At 32.2% G+C, this 21047-nt stretch overlaps 1 pseudogene; it reads right to left on the bottom strand.

Annotated features, from left to right (window-relative positions):
* Positions 1-17853: 17853 nt before the first annotated feature.
* On the bottom strand, positions 17854-18735 carry LOC149883459 (uncharacterized; annotated as a pseudogene).
* Between the last annotated feature and the right edge of the window lie 2312 nt (positions 18736-21047).

Genomic DNA, 21047 nt, shown 5'->3' on the forward strand with positions numbered 1-21047 from the left:
TAGATACATACATACATACATACATACATACATACATACATACATACATACATACATACATACATACATACATACATACATACATACATACATACATACATACATACATACATACATACATACATACATACATACATACATACATACATACATACATACATACATACATACATACATACATACATACATACATACATACATACATACATACATACATACATACATACATACATACATACATACATACATACATACATACATACATACATACATACATACATACATACATACATACATACATACATACATACATACATACATACATACATACATACATACATACATACATACATACATACATACATACATACATACATACATACATACATACATACATACATACATACATACATACATACATACATACATACATACATACATACATACATACATACATACATACATACATACATACATACATACATACATACATACATACATACATACATACATACATACATACATTCATACATTCATACATGCATGCATACATAAATACATACATTCATGCATTCATACATACATCTAAGTTGTTAATTTTTCAAATACTACTACAAGTTTTGTGAAATTTTCATTTTTCAGAAAATCTAATAATGATAAAAAACAAGACAAGCTTTGAAAGTACAAGGAAAAGTTGCAAAACCCAAATGTTTTTCAACAATCATCTTTAGTCAACCATGTCTTTTTCAATTGTCTTTAGTCAACCATAAAGTTTTAATTGGTGGTGGAGCGAAATAAAATCTATACAAATATAAGAGAGAAATTTTTTAAATTTCTTCCTTGAATTTCATTAAAAACTTTTTTTCATTATATGATAACTACATTATAAAGTGTATGAAATACAAGGTGCTGGATAAATATTGACAATTTTTAAATCCTTGTTTCTCATAGGATTGTTAAAAATATATATCAAGCACTCTTCAAAATGCAATATATCGGAATGAGATCATAGTGTTAAGCAGATTGTTTTATCGCAAAGCTAAGAAATGATAGCATTGAATACTATTTAATCACTTTTTTTACCAATAATTGATCACTTTAAATAATTGTGTTAAATCTTACAAAAGGTTTTCGCTAAACTTCATTCTTTCATCCAGCTTCTCCATTGTTAATTTTTAGAAAATAATTTGGAAAACTTTTGGAAGTTGACAAAGGCTGATATATCCAAGGTTATGTAAAGCACATGGCGGATCAGACTGATGGCAGGGCCAGTAAACCTAAATTTAATGCAATTTAAAAGACAATCTTTAACTGTATTTTGTTTTAGAAAGAAAATGTTTTACTTCTTTATGTTTATCTATACGTTTTTATTTCCTAAGCTCATGTAAGTTATTATCTCATGATTGGTTAGAGTCAAATATTAAGATGTAGCCTGTGCTTGGGGTAATAAAATTATTAGGAAAAATATACACCAGGGTCGACCATTAGCCTTTTTGTATAATAGGCGAGTGACAAATACCTCTTAAAAAATCAAAAGACCTTTAGGGGGTATTTTACTTCGTTTTTCCTATTTCTACCGTGCAAATTTCGAATTACGCAACAAACAAAAAAACTGTACTAAGTTGAATAGGTTTAGAACATTAAATTCGAACCTAAGAACATAGCTAAATACTATAATTGTTTTTAGATGAAAGCTAAAATTTTAGGAGGCCTAAAAGAAACCCATCATTCTCAAAAAAAATGTGTGAAGATATTTAGTGCCAATTTCTTCACATTTGAAGAAAGATCTAGTAAATTATCCAATTTTTTCATTTAGAAAAATTTGGTTGAACAAATAAAGGCATTTCTGAGCAGTAATCTCAAAAAGGATGTAATATTTTGGAAAACAAAAGTTCAAGAAGATCTTACACTTTAAATAGGTAAATATAATCATTTATATTTAATAAAAATAAAGTACTTTTTTTTAAAAAAAATATGAATGTATACATTTTATAGATGTATATTTTTATCTATTATCGGCTGTTTCTATAAAAACAATGTCGGCATTTGATAACGGTATACTTAACGTCTAACTCTTAATGCGATCAATCCCGCGAGGTGAAAACACGTCACATGCGTTTAAACAAAAATAACACAAAAAAGAAACGAAATTTTCTCAGACTGACGTTAATACACCCGAGGAGGTTTTGATGGAGCAATTATTCAGTCTCTGTAAAAAATGAAATAGTTCTAAATAATAAATTTTGCTGAAGAGATAAATCAATTTGTTAGTCACTCTCCGGTACTTTATATAAGAGGAGGTTGCTAATTAATTTTAAGATTTCCCATTGTTTCGCACCTTATAAAGACCCCCACTTTATCAATTTTAACAAAAGGTGTCAAAAATACAATTTTGTTTTTATATGCTTAAAGATTACTGCTCAGCGTAGTGTAAAGAAATCCATATACTTGTTCTCTTGAGAGTTGAACCTTTTAATAAAAAATAAAGATAACCGAGATCCCGAAGAATTACATTAGCACAATCAAAGAATGGCCGAAAAAGATTACCCTAACTAATTTGAAAATTTGTTTGAATAGAAATTGAAATTACTCTATTTCAGCTGTGCCTCAGAATATTTTTGAAGAAAAAATACACATTCCTTCTTGATTTACACAAAATATTTACCCTCTCAGTTATTTAGACTTCTTCTTGTATTAAGCATCCGAGAGAGTAACTGTTCACAATGGATATAAAGAATCCATAGCATATGGAAAAAATTTTAAGTCATTGTCTATTTCATATTACACGCTAATTTTGTTTTTTTCTTTATAAAAGAAATAAGTTAAAATGTATAAAAATTTTTAACACACCTGAAAACCAATAAAATAAACTATAACCTGGTGAATGAACATAAAAGCATGAAAAATTTACAAGAACTCTATACAGTCGATATCTATACTGTCGATATTTATTTATGATAACCATCCTGAATATAAAAGCAAGTAAGCAACCCTTATGAAACATAAGGAAACAACAGCTCAACGATGTTATAATTTAAACAAAAACAAACAAGACACATGTGAGGCTTCTGAATAAGTTACTGAAACTTTATTTGGAGACATTAATGTTGAATCCAGAACAAAAGTCAAAGCTCAAAAGTTTGCTCTAAATCATCATCAAAATTAATTAATGTAGAAAAAGAAAATTTAGATTTTGAAGAAAATCAAATTCCTGAATGTTCAAAGGTATTACCTTCTGAAACAAGTAATTTGAGTGAAAGTGATAAGGTATACGATTTTCTAAAAAGTAATTCGTGTTCGATACACACGAAAAAAAGCTGGACTACGGATGAAATAAACGAGTTGCATAAGTTGTTTAACATTTCTAACAATTTAACATTAACTCAACCTTTAATTCATGAAATTGTTGCAGAAAATGACATTCCAAAATTTCGATCTCCAAAGCAAGTTTACAATAAATTGCTCCAATTAAGAAAGTGTAAAATTGTAGCTCTAAATGAAAATGAAGAGCCACAGTGTTTAAAGTTTTCATATATCGGTGTGTGTGTACATTTCAAGTTCTTTTTTTTTTAATCAATAAATCGTTGTGTTGGACATGTTAAACCTCTCATATCGGGATGTAAGTGCTACATTCTTTTCAACAATGTATACTTAACTGAATTATGAGCTATCCATTTCTGGGTACGTTTCTTTTGCAACAATAACTTTTCATGACTTTATCCCAAAATTCTGTCACGTGTGGTTTAATCTAATAATTTAATTTATCAAAAACTGTATTGTAAACTGCAATTATTAAAGTAAACTGTAATTATTAAATAATGTATTTTAATAACTATAAAAGTGTATATAAATCTGATATAGATTAGATATTCTAAACAACCATGCGCCACCAAAATATATCCCCTATATAAAAACTTATTTTATAGCTAAAGTTTTTTGCTTGTTAAATTTGAAACAAATAGTACTAAAATGTTTGTATTACACTTGACGTAACTTATGACGCATGCAATGCTTGAGATCAAATCTCTGCTTAACCGGGCACGTCATCCTCTTTTTAAGGCGGTTTACAAAGACTGTTACCTTACGAGTTGTATTTAAAATTGAAGATGTATCCAATACAAAACTAAAATACTCATTTAAATAAGTATAGCTAAGATATAGGTAAAGGGGCGACTGTAGGAACGAGCATTTTCAGAATCTTAAATAAAATATATTTAGTTTACAAGATTTTTCATATTTATATGACCTAAACTTTATGAATCTCATTAGGCATGTAAATATTATATTTTGGCATTTTACGCAACATTACGCAATCAGTGAATTAGAAACAGAAAGTGAACAGCTAGTGTTTTTCTATAAAGAGGTGTGGCGTTGTAATAAAAAGATGTTTTATCACAACCCCACACCTCTTTACAGAAAAACACTAGCTGTTCATTTTCTGTATCTAATTCACTGATTGCATGATGTGCACATACGCATGAGCTGAGGGTTTTAGATACCTAAAAAAATTCCTACTAGGGCCGAACCTGTCATAAACATCCTTTTCAGATCCAAAAGTAAGACCCTAGAAATTCAAATGGGTAATAATCCAGCGCCAACTCATTATTCACATTTTTTTCTTTTTGTTGAAACTAAATTTTTGAAATTTTGAAAATAATTACTTTTCTAAAAGAAATATAATTAGATTATTTCTAGGATAAGCATTTTTTCTAGAATAGACATTTTTGACATAAAATAACCAAACAGCCACCCAAGTAGCAGCGCTCCTATAGGCCAGTGCCGGTGTAGCGTTTTTAATTTACTGCCATTAAAATTTTACTGCGCAGTAAAATTCCAACGTAAAAGTTTTACTGCGCAATAAAATTTCAACGTTGGAATTTTACTGCTATCGTTATTTTTTTACTGACTTTTTTAATATACAGTTTCTGGCGTTTATTTTTTTGGTGTTTTCAAGATGTACAAAAATATTAACTTTCATGATATCAGGAAATACTTGAATGACAAAAAGTTTCCTGAAGGTGTAAATGAGAGAGGAAAAAAGGCAAACTTTAAAAGGCAATGTAAAAACTTTGCAATTATAGACAACAAATTGATGTATTGCAAAAAAAAATAAGGGAAAATGCATAGCTTTACATAAAAAAGTGAATCAAAATCTGGCCTGGAAAGTAAACTATCATTTAATGTATGCATTAAATTATAAAAGTTTCATTAAAAGAAAAATTGAAGTAACCTTAGTTTTATAAAACATGTATATTTTTACCCGCCCCTCCCAAAAACTTTAACATCTCTTCTTTTCTTGATGACAGTAAAAAAATAACGAGCGCAGTAAATTTTTCACGCTATAATTTTACTGCGCAGTAAATTTTTAACGTTAAAATTTTACTGCGCAGTAAAATTATAGCGTTACAAAATTACTGCGCAGTAAAATTTCAACGGAGTAAAATGTTAACATGACACCGGCTACGCCAGTTCTGGCGATCCATTTACGGGCCATTAAAGTTCTATGAATGGCATGCCGGAGCCGATATGAGCCATTGTTGTACCGTGAAAGGTTCACCAGAGCTGGTTTACCAGATAGCTACTGCCCTGTGGTCCGTTTGCGGCATGCCAGTCCTGGTTAGCCAATAACGGGCCGATATATTTACACAGATAGCACGCCAGAGCTGGCTAGCCACAAGTGGACCACTGCTCTAAAACATAACTGAATAGCGTTTACGGCAATTATCTTGAAGCAAGTTTTGGACTCTCAAGATGGCGACGGAATCAACGAAAGCTTATGTGAAAATTATAAACTGATTATAATGAAGTTTTACATCTTCAGTTCAAATATTGATAAATATATAAGTTTCAAATAAAAAAACTGTTTTTTTTTTTTTAACATAACATTTTTTGGCAAAAATATTTACATAAATTTCAAATATGTATATGTATATTTTTTGCTTAACAAAACATATTCTTACAATAATTTGTAGCATGTTACCTTTTGTTTTTCGTTTTTTATAATAAATATTATAAAATAAAGTACAAGTTCTCAGTAAGACTAAGTATAATTTTTATTTTTAGTTTGTTTAGATTTATTTTGCTAAATAGCAGTGAAGAAAAAGTCAAAGTTTTAAATTTAGACCAAAGAAACCTAGTTATTATATAGGTCTAAAATGATAATTGCTAACCAACTTACAACTGTTGGAAGCTGCCAGCATTGTAATTAAATGCTTGTGCAGAAATCTTAAATTTCAAGTAATAGTAAGTATAACAGTATATAATATTAATAAAAAAGTATAACAGATTATTTAAAAATTTCTTTATTTAGATGTTTATTATATAATATTAAAAAATTTAAGGTCTTCTTATATGCATTAATATCTTAATCTAGAAGGGATTATTGTTAAACTTTAAGGGATAATTATTAACATTTAAAGATATAAACTTATATGTATCATACTTTTTTTGATAACATATATAATGTATATTTTATTCTTAATATTATGTTTAGTAGCAAGTAATGTGTTGTATTCAACTACAAAGGATAATGTATATTCACAGGAGCATTAAGAAAAAATGATTCAACCAAAGATACATCCAAGTGACATCAAAAAAGCCGTTTGTTCACTATTTGGTAGGTGCTACTGATCATATCGGTGGCAGAAAACAAAGAGCCATAAGAAAGTCTGCTGAGATAAATAGCTTTAAAGATTGTTAAATACCAATCATCGGTAGTATGGTTGCCAGAATTGCAACCTGGCATAAATTATGTACACGGATTGATTTTACATTTTAGTTCTAAATGTTTCATAAAGGGATTTTGATGATGACACAAATAATTTATCAACTATAATTTAAAAAGTTGTAAAATAGGTAACCCCTTAATAAAACATTTCTGAAGAAATTTAAATGTATACAAATCACATCTTTTTGATATTTTTAAATAATAATTTATATAATATATTATGATAATGTCATATTTTATATCATATCATATTATTAATAATTTACTTTATATATAATATAATAATTAAGTCAAAAACAGTTTGTTTCTGTTAACGAATTCTTCTTTATAAGATTTATAAATAGAATTTGTTTGTTGAATTTGGTTTTATTTTGATGAAGCAATTTATATTCATTTTGTTTTAAATTTACAAATCGAAAAGAGTGATTTAACTTAATGGTATTTTCTCTATTCCATTAATAAGGAACGTTTAAATGGCAGGCTTTAATAATATAATTAAAATAAGTTAATAATCTAAAGCTTTGTTTTCACATTTGCGTGATATGTACATGCAATATATAAAACCGAAGAAGAGGAACGTTATAATAATAGCAATTTACTGTTTATGGCCCGTCACCGATTCGGCTCTGGTGAATCTATGGGCTTGCATAGAACCTTTTAGCATTTACCAGTGGTGGCCCGTTCAAATGCCAGAGCCTGCAATGGCTAGCCAGCCATGGGCCATAATTAAGCCAATATGCATGGTGGCACTGCGTCAGGTCTGGCAAACCAGGCCCGGTCCTGTTCCCCTCCCAGAACCGGACCATTGTCGGGCCATATATACGTTGCAACTTGGGCATGGCCAGATATCGGCCCGTTATTGGCTAACCAGGACTGGCATGCCCCAAACGGACCATAGGGCAGTTGCTATCTGGTAAACCAGCTCTGGTGAATCTTTCACGGTACAACAATGGCTCATATCGACTCCGGCATGCCATTCATAGAACTTTAATGGCCCGTAAATGGATTGCTAGAACTGGCGTAGCCGGCACTGGCCTATAGGAGCGCTGCAACTTGGGTGTATACGATGCTACTTAGGCATAGTTTTTGTTAGAGTTCGGTATTGCAACCTTTGTGTTCTCCGTAATGCAACTTTTTCAACATATTCATTATACAGTAGGGTATGTCATACTTTTAAAAAAGTTTAAACTTTCAAAAATAACAACTTGGGGAGTGATTTTATTATGTGGTAGGTATTTCTAAACAACATTGAAATAAATTTTTTTTTTTTTGGGTAAAAATGAACATGAAAATTGCAGTATTTAAGTAAATACCGTTAAAATGAAAACAATCGATAAAACTACGTTACATTTTTATAACAGATGGTATAAATTTTTATAACACTAAAAAAGTATTAAAATTTTAAAACTTGCAAATGAACTGCCTTAAATTGTTATATGTGAAACATCAAAATGTTTTATAGACGTACACGGATTTGTCTGAATATACTATAATTACATAAAATGTTTAAAACAAAACACGTTTTGATGGAAAATAAAATTTTTCACAAAAATCAAGCTTGAACATTAACTAAACAGTTTGATTAAATCTTTCTTGGATTTCAGATTTGGAATAACATCTCTGTGCTCTATTCCTGCTCTGATAAAACCATCGCGTCTCTGGAAACCTTAAACAGCAGCTGCTGCTTCAGTCACTTGCTTTACAACTCTTTCACATGACTGGGTGTGGAGAGGATAGTAAGGTACTTCCATTGGAGAATCAACTACTTTTTGTAAATCTTCTTTTGTCATATTGCATGTGAAATTCGGTTCCAAGATTTGTTCATTACTCCAGTCAATAAGTTCAAGGAGAGTCACAGCATCAAAGTTAAGTGTTGGTTTTTTTCGTTTTCTTACACTTACATCACCTTGCTCTGAGTCTCCTCTAACTTTCAGAATCCTGTTAACTGCAAAAGTTCTATTTTCATTTGATGAGCTTGCAAGAAGAGAAATAAGAAGAGACTCAGAATGAGCATGAAATGACCCATTTTGAATAGACTTTGTAACGGCATCCTTAACTTCGACTGTTTGGCCTCTTAATAAATAAAGAAGTTTTAGTAGATGATGGGGCCCATCAACAATAGAGTGTTTCACCTTGATTCTAAACCACATATGAAAGTAAACTTGAGCCACGAACTGAGAAAGAACTTTTAGATTTTTTAAAATATCACCTTCCAAGCCATGTTCACAAATGTAAAGCCAAAGGACTGCCTGACCAGTTGTAAGCCACCTGCAATGGCAAAGATTTCCACATTTTTTGTTGATAAGTGAAGGATTCAAGATACCTGATTCAAGACAAGAAACTAACTTGTAGCTTAGTAGAGCATTGGTGGACATTGACTTTAAAATTTCATCTGGAATTTTAATCACAGGTTCAATCTGTCTAATTGGTTCAAACTTTTCTAGTCGTTTTAATTGATTTACTTTTGATAATAGTTTGCCTATTGGCCCTTTAAATCCATCCTTGGAGTGTGTAGGCCCATCAAGAGTTGCAATTAGGTGTCTTAAAGGTAGCTCATTTGTATGCAACATGCAAATTGACCAAAAACATTTTCTTCCAATTAGTTTCTCCAGATGAGTTAACAATCCACCATTGTTACCAGACCCAGTCATTGAATTTGTAGAATCTGATCGAATCACAATTACAGTTTAATCAATACCTCTAGAAAACATCCAGTTACAAAGCCCGATTGCAGCTTCTTTAGCTGGTTTGTTTGGACCTTTTGAAGGTGTGTAATGGGTCAAATAGCTTCCATCTGGTTCAGAAGTAACACTTATGTTTTCTTGGTTTTTACAAATAGGGAAGTTTTTTGTTTGATATTGTTAGAGCTGTCTTCAGAAGATATTTCATTTGCATTCCTAATATTTTCAAGTGCAGTTTCTTGATTAAAGTCATGCCCCACTGATTCATAAACTTCATCTTCAACATTTTCTGTTTGAACCTGTGTATTAATGTGAGCTTTTTTAATCGAATTTTTTCTTTTCTCTTAAGATGCAATATCTGTTATTTTTCTTTTCCCTGCCTTAACCTGTCTTTCTGTTTCTACCTTGTCTATTTGGTACATTTGGTAGCCTGACTTTTCACCAACCTTATCTCTTTGAGATCTTAGCCATAATAAATCAAGTTATGGCACCTTAATATCTTTAGAACAACTGCATGAAATGTGAACTTCTGCAGCACATTTTTTAAGCTCCTTACATGGAGAATTTTCATCTGTGCAAAGTAATATTTTGCATCTACATTTTGTTATATCCAATACTTTGTCAAGCTTTCCTTCCCACAATTTGACAATTTTTTTTTTTTTTTTGTTTCTTTTCGATTAGAAATGTCTCTAAACTTAATCCAGGCAGTTAAAATTTTATCTGAAAGCGTCTTTTGAGATATGACTACAGGAGTCTTAAACAAGGAATTGGATTGAGACCATTGTTTTAATACCAAGTCTGCCAATACCACAGAGATTTCTTTTACAGATAGATGACATCTCCTACAAAAAATATGAAACTTAAACTGTTATAAAATTGTTTGTTAGAAATACTTAATTTTGTAATATTACCTACCTAGTTGTTACTTGACGTCCAAACACACCCAGCGGACATCCAGACGTCTAATGTATGTCCTATGGATGTCATTGGATGTCTTGTGCCCCACTAGATATAGATTGAAAATGCACTTTTTAACATCGTGTCAAAAAACTCACCAATCAAGATTGTCAGAAAGAAGCAAATTTTCTTGAATAGGTGGACCTTTCCTCAGTACATCCCTTAGTGTAGGAACTTCAATTTCCAGCCAATCTTTTCCTACTCCAAGGTATTTAGTTAAGTTAGTTGTAGAACTATGTCTAGTTTGTTTCAACTTTGAACTCTCCGTAACACAATATTTTATTTTATTTATCATTCACTGTAAAGCAAAAATAATTATAGTAAAAAACCACAAGAAAAATTAAACAAAAATAACAGGTGCATAAAGAAATCCACTTCTAACACAAAGCAAATACTAAGTACTGAGTAACTGTGTTCTATAATTCATAGACTTCAATTACAAATAGACTTAAAATCGATTAAAGTCCATTTGTCTAAGTTAGATGCTTAAAAAAGTAAAGTTTAGTTAATTTTTTGTAGTAAAAATGTAGTTTTTATCGTATTTTTACATTTTTCAAGCTGAATTTTACACAAAAATAATTTTTTTTTTGTAACTTTTTTTGGTTGAATATTGCTTAACTTGCCCAAACCCATAAAATAATTTTAGTATGACTATTATACAGTTAAAATTGTATTCCTTTTTGATGGTGAACTATTCTATTATCTTTCATACCAAATTTAATGGAATCCCTCACCCATTTCCATTTTAACATTTTTACGAAATAAAAATTATGGTTTTCTTAGTTTTATCCAGAAAGGTATAACTCAAGTATAATTAGTACCAAGTTATAGACAGTTAAGCAAAAAAATAAATTCATGATAAATTATGTTTTTGAGGTTATATGATAAAGGTGATCATAACTTTTTTAGGGGTGATTGACTCCTAATAATTATTAAAATCATTTCAAAACAACAGTTTAACCATCTCTCTAACTTTTCCCTTAAACTATAACAAAACATTAAAATTTCGGTACTGCAACGCGCCGTTAAATTGGAATAAAAGCGCAAGATTGCATTAATGAACAAGTTTTTACATACTGATGATGATGATGACGATGATGATGACGATGATGATGATGATGATGATGATGATGATGATGATGATGATGATGATGATGATGATGATGATGATGATGATGATGATGACAACGAAAATGACGATGATGATGATAACGATGACGATGACGATGATGATGACCAAAATGATGATGACTAAGATGATGATGATCAAGATGATAATGACCCCAAGATGACGATGAGAGTTTTTTTAAATGTTATCCGTATTTATTTAGCAGATGTTAAAGGATTTTAAAAATCGATTAGAGAACAGAATGTGTGTAAACTTTTGAATAAAAGGAATCAATCTGTTTGAGAAGTTTCGAGATATAGATTATCGTTTGAAGCTGGGAATTGTGAACGAGGTGATTTCAAACCCTCTTCGCTATGTTGCTGATAACTAACTTGAATTAGTCCGTTGTTTCACTCTAAATTGTTGTTACTGCGGTCCTCCAGTGTATAGGTATTTGATATCAGATTATCATCCAAAAAACATAGATGAAAAGCCAGACTGTGTCTGTTGTTCGTGCTCCTACAACAATGCTCCATGGTGCTGTGGGTCTTTGGAATACAACCGCGTTGCTGTAGACGTTTACTAAAACGATAAATAGTTGCATTTAGTGTTATCTTCAATATCCTTGTATATTTCACATATTTTTACATTTCAGTTATGCTAAGTTTTCTGACTGTTTTATATTCCTTTTACATTTGATGTTTTTACTAAAGCATTTTATTTTTTTTGAAATTGTTGAAGTGTTGTGCACAGTTTTAAAGTTACGTTTTCTAATTTGCTGATAAACCTTTAATTACATCTAACATGCTTTATTTTTAAGTTCTTTTTTTTTTAACTTTATTTCAAGAAATTTCTCATTGCTTTTAAGGACTAAGCCAAAACAATTATTGGTATGTTTGGTATTCTGTTTCTTTCAATACATTTTTTGATTTTCTGGAAAACTTCTATAATAATAACTTTGAAGATTTCATTATTAAATCGTCACCAGTTTGAAATGAGAATTTAGTTGTGTTTTGCTATACGTCATAAAATATATAAAACTCTTTCAAACTGATACCTCATGTAACTATGAAGTGACTCAGCTGTCGTTACTTTCAAACGTCAACTTAAAATATCACTAATCTTGTTCATTCCACTCCTTAAACCTCTGGCTCTCAATTTAATGATTTGGGCTTTTACTCTCAAAAATAACACCATTAGGTATACATCCCAAAACCGGTTACTGGATTACTACAAGTTTCTAATGAAGGTTAACGAAAGTTAAACGAAAATCAACTCACACACGCTCACACGGCTTTAAATCGAACGATATTAAATGATTTTGCTGTTAATTCTTTACATTGCTTTTTGTATCACTCACGTAAAAAAAATTTGAAATTAAAACATGTTAGGTGTAATTGAACGTTTATCAGCAAAAAAGACTAGCTATAAAACTGTGCACAACTCTTCAATGATTTCTTAAAAAGTAAAATGCTTTAATAAAAAAGTCAAATGTAAAAAGACTTTGGAACTCTTAGAAAACTTAGCATGAATCGTAACAGTATATAAACTATAGAAGGATATTGAAGATAACACTAACTGCAACTGAATATCATTTTAGTAAACGTCTACAGAAACGCGGTTGTATTCCGAAGGCCCACCGCACCATGGAGTATTGTCGTAGTAGCACGAGCAACAGACACAGTCTTGTCTTTTATTTATGTCTTTTGGATGAGATCTGATATCAAACATCTATACCCTGCATGGCTCATTTTTAGAGGTTTTAAGTTGAAGTTATTTTTACTTCAGATTTTTTTTAACTACTCTTTTGAGCAGGTTTACATGAAATAGAAACCGTTGAAAAGGAATAAAAAACCGCATCTTTTTTCTTTTTGACCATTTTTCTGAATATATAAAACCTTCAAAAAACGAGTGGATCCTAAACTTTATTTGGCTGTATCTTTTTAGTGTCAATATATATTTCGATAAAATTTTGAAACCTATTTACAATTTATGTTTGAATTCAATATAAATATTTTTTTTTTTCAAAAAATAATTTTTCTCAGTCAGGGGATCAGCGGTCAATTTTCAAAGGTATTACTGATCCTGAGATCCAACTGCCGTGATTTTTAGCAAAAAAATTATCATTTTATTGAATATTAGCAAAATAATAGCTGCAATTATCTTCTTGTCAAAAATTTGTTAGGGATGCAAATTTTCTATCTCTACTGACACACACAAAATATGAATAAATCTCCGATAACCAAATCAGACATGAAATGCCATAAACAGTATTTTAAAAATCATATTATGTTACAAAAATGAAAAAGAAATAGGTATTTTTTCAATCTAAATATATTCTTGAAAAATCTTTTTACAACCTCGTTGAACTGTATTCATCAACCATAGCTCTTAGCTTTTTACCTTGATGGACGTTTTTCTCATACACAACGAACCTTTTCAGTGTTTTGTTTAAGTTGTGGGGACGTCCATAAAGTACGTACGCAGTAAAACCAATGCTTTTGGACCCCCCCCCCCCCCTCCCCCTTGTACGCACTTGTACGCTTTTAACACCCCCTCCCCCTCTGCGTACGTACGCGTTATTTATTAAAAAGTATGACCTCCCCCCCTTCCAAAAAAAAAAAGTTTTCAAATCATTAAATACAAAAAAGATCAATTTAGCTATTTATATTTCCATAAGTGGTGACTTAAATAAATTGAAAATGTTATGGAAAACAGGCATGAACTCTGCTTCTAATCTTTCATTAGTAATCTACTTACTGACTTCTTCACTTTCACTTAAATCACTCTCCATATCATTCTTTATTTTTTGTTTTTTATGTGCTTTCTTGTGCCGTTTCATTGCTGCCTCGCTCGGCCAGTATTTATTGCATTTGTCGCAAATTCCGTTTAAAAGCTTTTTTTCCAATGAAAGACAATACAGATTAAATGGTATAATTTTGTACTTTAAGCCTTCTGTAGGTATAACTTGTAGCAAAAGCCTATGCGTCAGAGGTGCAAAGTTTGAATGGTTTGATATGTTTTTAAAATATCAAGACGGTTCCATCGAATTGTAACCATTCTCGCAGTACTCGTAGATGGCCGGAAATGGAATGAAACGTTCGGGAATGGTATTCAGTCAATTTGTTTCAAACGATGAACAACATAACTTGTCCTGGCATTTCAAAGTTTGTAGACAGTATCGCGATTGCTGGCAATGTTTCTCTGCCCAAACAGGATCAGGATTCGGCGGTTTATATGCTTTTCCAACTGGTACTGCTCGGCAATTAACAAGGTAACCGTCGATGACGGTTTTCTCCCAAATTTGGGATAAAACGTCAGCCGCTTTTTGGAAATTTTCTACCTCCAGTTCTTGGTTGATTGTCTTTCCAGAAGAATCAAGGTGATCGCCAAAATAATTATGGGGAAGAACTATTCCAGGCAAATCACGAGAAAGAGATGCCATTCTTCTTTTAATGGGGTTGAAGGCTGAAAGCCCTGCTGCATTCACACCGTGAAGCAAGACATCTAAATCCAGCAAGCGGAAGAGATCAACAGCAGTTGCTAACGTTTTAGGGAAGCGTGGTGCCTCATCTTGAGCTCCATCAGTCTCCATTAACATAATTGGTTTACGTCTAACCATCTTGGTTTCAAAAAGCTCCTTAACATCAAAAGCATGTGTAAAAGCATTCGATGTATCGTGTTTCCCACTTCTTATGCGTATGAAAGTGTTTCTACTGTAGGATACATTTCCATTACTGTTAACTTCGCATATGCCATACACCGATAGGATTACCTTGTGCTGTGGGCCAACGACAAAGTCATGATCCATAAGTTTGACCTTGTATTCCATATGCATCAGCAACGGCGCTTGAAGGCTTGCAGCAGTAAGACTCAACGGTACCCTGGCTTTATCTTAATTGGACATGAAAAGCACAGCTTTTGGCCCAAACATTTTGCAAACTTCAAACATGTCATCAATAAAAGATTTGGCAAACATTCTACCATCATTTCTTTTTCGCAGTGAATTTTCTGGACGTAGTAGCTTCACAGGAACTGTTTTTACATGCTTTTTTCCTTCATGAATGTTTTCACGTCGTGGTAAAAGACGAAGGTACAAACCACTTCTACTCAAGTTGAAGCCTATTTTCGTCAGCTCTTTCTAAAGATCATCCAAAGTGGAGACACTGCGAAGACATTCTGTTCTTCGACGCTCATCTGCTGCTGATGATTTTGCACAATTTTTATGATTGTTGATAAAAGTTACCGTTAAAATGAATACCGTTAAAATGAAAACAATCGATAAAACTACGTTACATTTTTATAACAGGTGCTATAAATTTTAAAATTTTTCTCAACTGCCTTAAACGAGAAGTCTAAAACGTTTAAAAGTTGTAAATTAAGTTTTAAATGAACTGCACCGAAAAAACTATACGACAGTTTAGCTGGTTAAAAACACAGAGGAGAATATTTTATAAAACTTAAGCGTTCTAAAGATGTCCTTTTTTGTTTTTGTTGTGTTGTTTTTGGTATTTTTTTCGATTGTTTTTAGTTTTTTTTTTTTGTTGTTTTTTTTATTGTGATCTAGCGATTGAGCACGTATGTATGAACGGTCTCATCAACCGATTGGCGCACGTGCTCGAACGCTCGAACTCTAATTGCTTTGATGTTTGAGAGATGAGAATGTCCGAGCAGGTTTTATTATTGATTTCATCGCTTGTGGCGAAGCAAAATCAAAACGCTGTTTGGACGAAAGAATAAAAGATTAAAGGAAAAAGTGAAGAAAAAAAAATAATAATAATAAAATAATAAAAACAAAAACAAAACAAGAGGTTATGTGTCATAAACATTTATTTTCTCACGCGATGACGTCTAGTTTTGTTACAGTAATTAAAATATGGTATCAAGTTTGTATTTTCTATCTTATTTTTAGTTACGGATAATTGCCAATCATGTCACATTTAGTATACACAACGCTGCTTTCTTAATAACAATATCATTTAAACAAGTTATAAAAAAAAAATTGTTCGCTCAATCTTCCTTAGCCAGTTGAACAAAAAGAAATTTTCACAACATATGATTGACTTGGCTCAGCATAAACGTTTCGTTTGTCCTAGCAAGCTGTTTTTAGCAAACGGGGTAGAGGTTTCAACTGTTGTTGATTGAAAACGAAAAATCTACCGTCAGCAAGAAATTTTTGAATTTCAAACCTTTTTTGCGCTTCTTAAAGCAAAACGCTGCCTGCATCACGCGATGGCTAACATAATGTACACAAAAGTGGCACTAACAAATGAAAATGTAAAAAAACTGTTTACCTTGATGCCAGACTCGCAGAGATGTTGTCGCTCGTTGTTATCGACTGCGAACAGCTTTGTTGTTTTTCGAAGTGCCTCTTTATCAACGCCTTTTACTTATACCCGATGTTTTGACTTCTAAAAAGTGTAGGAACGTCGTTAAGCTTAACGCGCTGCTTTAATTGTTGTTCGTGCGAAAACGAAATGCTTAAAAACGGATGAAAGTGTTGGCACTAATTACACTTTTCGACCGCGATGCAATTTTTCAACTCTAGCGTACTTTGTTGGCTCATGGAGCAAAAGCCTCATGATGATGGCAAAGGCTTAAAATGTCTTAATATGTCAGCAAAGGCTTAATATGTTTAATAAACTGTGGTTAAGTTTTTGCGGTGCAGTTCATTTACAACTTAATTAACAACTTGCTGGCCCAAGCCAACGTTTATGACTTCTTGTTTAAGACAGTTGAGCGAAATCAGTCGACTCACTCATTCTCCTTTTTCTGTTTTGCTTTTGTTTTGTTGTTTTTGTTTTTGTTTTTGTTTCTGTTTTTGTTTTTTTTTCTTTGTTTGTCTTTTGTTTAAGGTGGTAGTATAGTAATTAGCAAAAAAAATAAAATCAACTTTTTCAAATAAAAAAAAATTCTACAATGTGTAGTATAATATCAATAAGCAAAAAAAAGAAAAAGAAAAAAAATTATGACAAATCTTCTTCAGCATAATTATCGCTGAAGGCCCATAAATGGGGTAAACTACGACAGAGATTTTTCAAGAACCCTTATATATTTTTTATTGAATATTTGGCCGGTGATATATTACATGTGGCATTGCTACATAGACTAGAAGATTTTGATATGGTCAAAAAAATCAAAAAATATTTTCATTTGTGTAAAATTTTGCAATTTTGGGGGTAATTTATGAAAAAAAAAAAAATTAAAAATTACTGAACGAGAGAAGCAATAAAAATTATCCTAGTGTATGTTGTAGATACTAATGTAGTGAGTATGTGTGCCAAATTTCAAGTAAATCTGATAATTGGTTTTTTAAAAAATCCACGTCGCAAACCCCAAATACATAATTTTGAGAAAAACGCAATTAAAAAAAAAAAGAAGAACAAAGTAGTTCAAAATTCACCACTTTTATAAGTTACACCTTCCAGTTTTTCATTTTGGTCACAAAAACCTTTTTTTATTGCTCTTAACTTTTTTCTTCTTGATTTTGCTTTAGTACTACATTGTTTTTCTGCTTTAATGATTCGTTTATTGTCTTTACGTAAACAGTAATTTTGCGCATTTACACCGAATTCCATTCCAAGCTCATTAAAAAACTTATTTAAGAACTGCTGCCCTTCATTAAAATTTAGTACAGCTTAGGTTACTCCTATACTTAGAGCAGTTCTTTCAATAAATATATCTTTTGGGCATCGCTTCCATATCAACTGGTTTAAAGACTCATTGGGATTCTGCGTTTTTCCATGCAAACATTTTTCAAGAAGTTTATCGGAACCAAGGTCTATAAATATTGGTTTGATGGTGTTGTAGACAGCAGCGGGAATACAAATATTTTCTTTATATGAAATTTTGCCAGTCAGTTTGTCAGACTGGAATTTGCACCAAGAATCTTTGGTACGCAAACAAAACTGATGACGCGTTTCGTCATCACAACTTTCAGAACAGTGAAAAAGTACAGCTGCAACACTCTTTTTCATTCCATATAAATTTCCAACGTTTTCGTACAACACAATTAATTTTTTTATCCATTTTAGCCAATGAAAAAAATCGTTTCCCATTCACAATCACTGCAACAAATTTTTAGTTCAATACTTAGGCCATATTTTTTTGAAGAATCAAACTGCAAATTTACTAACTTGTTACATTCTGGGCATTTAAGGACCATTATTGCTTTTTTAAGTAAACCAAAGTTCATAATAAAGTTAAAGTCTTCATTTATTTGTTGAGGTTCATTTACAACTTCTTTGTTGAACAACTTCTTGTAGGATGAGGAACATGATATGTTTTCAACTGGAGGTATGGCTACGGTTTCATTATTTTTGTATGTCTGTTTCCATAAAACTTTCTTTTCTTATTTTGGTATACTCTTTTAGAAGATTGTTTTCTTTTCGTTCGACCCATTACACTTTTATTAAAATAAGATATTTTAAAAATTGACTGATGTATACTACACTATAGACTATTGGTGAACTTATAAAGAGCATAAAATAGCAATAGAGCGTGCTCATTTGCGTATAAATCGAGTCAATAAACAAGAAGTAACTGCTGATTAACAATTTTCATTATAAAAATTTAGCATGAAACTGTTTTTATCACTTATTTTATATAACTTTGATTGCAAAAACCCGTAGCAACCTGGTAAATAAAGCGTTGCTATGGATAAAAATTGATCTTGAACAATTTTAAAGCAATTTCAGAGGTATATACTTATTTTTTTTTATTATAAACCAAGATAAGATTTCGACTCTACAATAGTTATATTAGCTAAAAAATGTATTTTTGAAAAAATGAATTTTTCAATTTTAATTACTATACTACCACCTTTCAATAAGTAAACAAAGCAACAACTTTCCTTTCCTCGAAAGGAAAGTTGTTGCTTTGTTTGCTTATTAAAAGTTTTTGCCAGTTGCAAGACTTAGTTTTGTTTTTGTTTACTTGTTAAAATATCGAGAAAAATATTTGAAGACATCGCATTCTAATGGTGCCTTTATAACAACATCTAACGATTTAGCGTTTAATGTTGTGCTCAAAAGAAAAAATGCTTTTTATATCTCTCAATGGTCTCCAACCATAAAACTGCCGACCAATCGCAACGATTAAACAGCCAACCAATGGCGGCTCAATGGTCTCCAAACAAGAGACTGCCGACCAATGGCAGCTCAGTGGTTTGAGAAGTGAGATCATTCGATTTCGTTTTATTATCTCCAGTTTGAACTAGTGCTTGGCTTGTGGTGCAGAAACTAAAACTTCCCGTTTTTATATTTTGTTTTGAATTTCTTTGCTTTGAGCTTTTTAATCGAACGATAGCTTTAGCAGAAAAGAAGAAAGAAAGATAAAGAAGAAACCCTTCTGACAAAGTCTTGGCTTTTTTAAAAACGCTCAAATTTTGGCAAACAAATCTCATACGAAACGCTACTTTGATGTCAAACTTTCGTTACTCCCTAATCCCTTCTAGCGGAGGGCGGCAAAAAGGTGTTGCATCCTAGAGCTAAAAGGGAGGAGGGAAGCAAGTTTTTTTTCGTTTTGTTTGCTATTTTATGCTTTTTGTTTTATGATGGGGGGAGTTAGAAGGTAAGGGGGTTAGGATTAGAGGGGGTTGGGTTACAGTTTAAAAACCTAGGGACGAGGAAACCAAGCAGGAGTTTAGTGTTAAGGTTAAGGGGCCCACGAGGGGCGTCCTTCAATTGTAAAGTGCCTTTAGATGCACGTGTCTAGTCGTCTCGTTGCATCGACCTAGAGGAGTTCTCCGATAGGTCATGCGCATTGGGCTCAGTTAATCGGTCTGTATCCAATGTAAACACGGTCTCTACCGTTAGAAAATCGTTAACCAGGCGATTGTGAGCTTTAACAACCGTTAGGGTTAGGGTTAGGGTTAGGGTTAAAGGGCCCACGAGGGGCGTCCTTCAATTGTAAAATGCCTTTAGACGCACGTGTCTAGTCGTCTCGTTGCATCGACCTAGAGGAGTTTTCTGATAGATCTTGCGCTTTGGGCTCAGTTAATCGGTCTGTATCCATTGTAAACACGGTGTCTGCCGTTAGAAAATCGTTAACCAGGCGTTTGTGAGCTTTAACAACCATCCCTTTGAGTTTAAAACGAACGTTTCTTCAAAAGCCACTCGAGATGGAGGTACTCACGGAGGTTTGTTACGGTAACAACCCTGTGGTTGGCCATCTTCTTTCTTTCCGCAGCGTCGCAAACGCATCGGCCGGTCTCTTAGGTGACGAAAAAACGTCTGATCTCTCGACTGGAATGCTTAACGTACTAAGATTAGTAGAGTTAGTACTAAGAGTTGCATCTGGCCGCCGTAATTTTCTTCGATGATGTCTTGAAAATTTCGTGACGTCGTTTTCAAACCTCTAGGGTCGATTTTAACCTTCGACCTTAAAGTCGATTTTAGCCTTCGGTGTGGCTCTGTACAACTTTTGCGGTGAAAAAGCTTGCGCGGAGTCTACAGTTGTATTTAGCCGACAGACGCTGGCAACGCAGAAACAGAATGACTCTTGGGCGGCGCAAACCGAGCGTTCAGCAAATTTCTAGCATTTTACGTCCAAGCGGACAATCTGCACGACAAAT

This window comes from Hydra viridissima, unplaced genomic scaffold (genome assembly GCF_058129835.1).
Source record: "Hydra viridissima isolate aposymbiotic clone 2 unplaced genomic scaffold, HvirCarnegie_v1 scaffold_10, whole genome shotgun sequence".
NCBI lineage: Eukaryota > Metazoa > Cnidaria > Hydrozoa > Anthoathecata > Hydridae > Hydra > Hydra viridissima.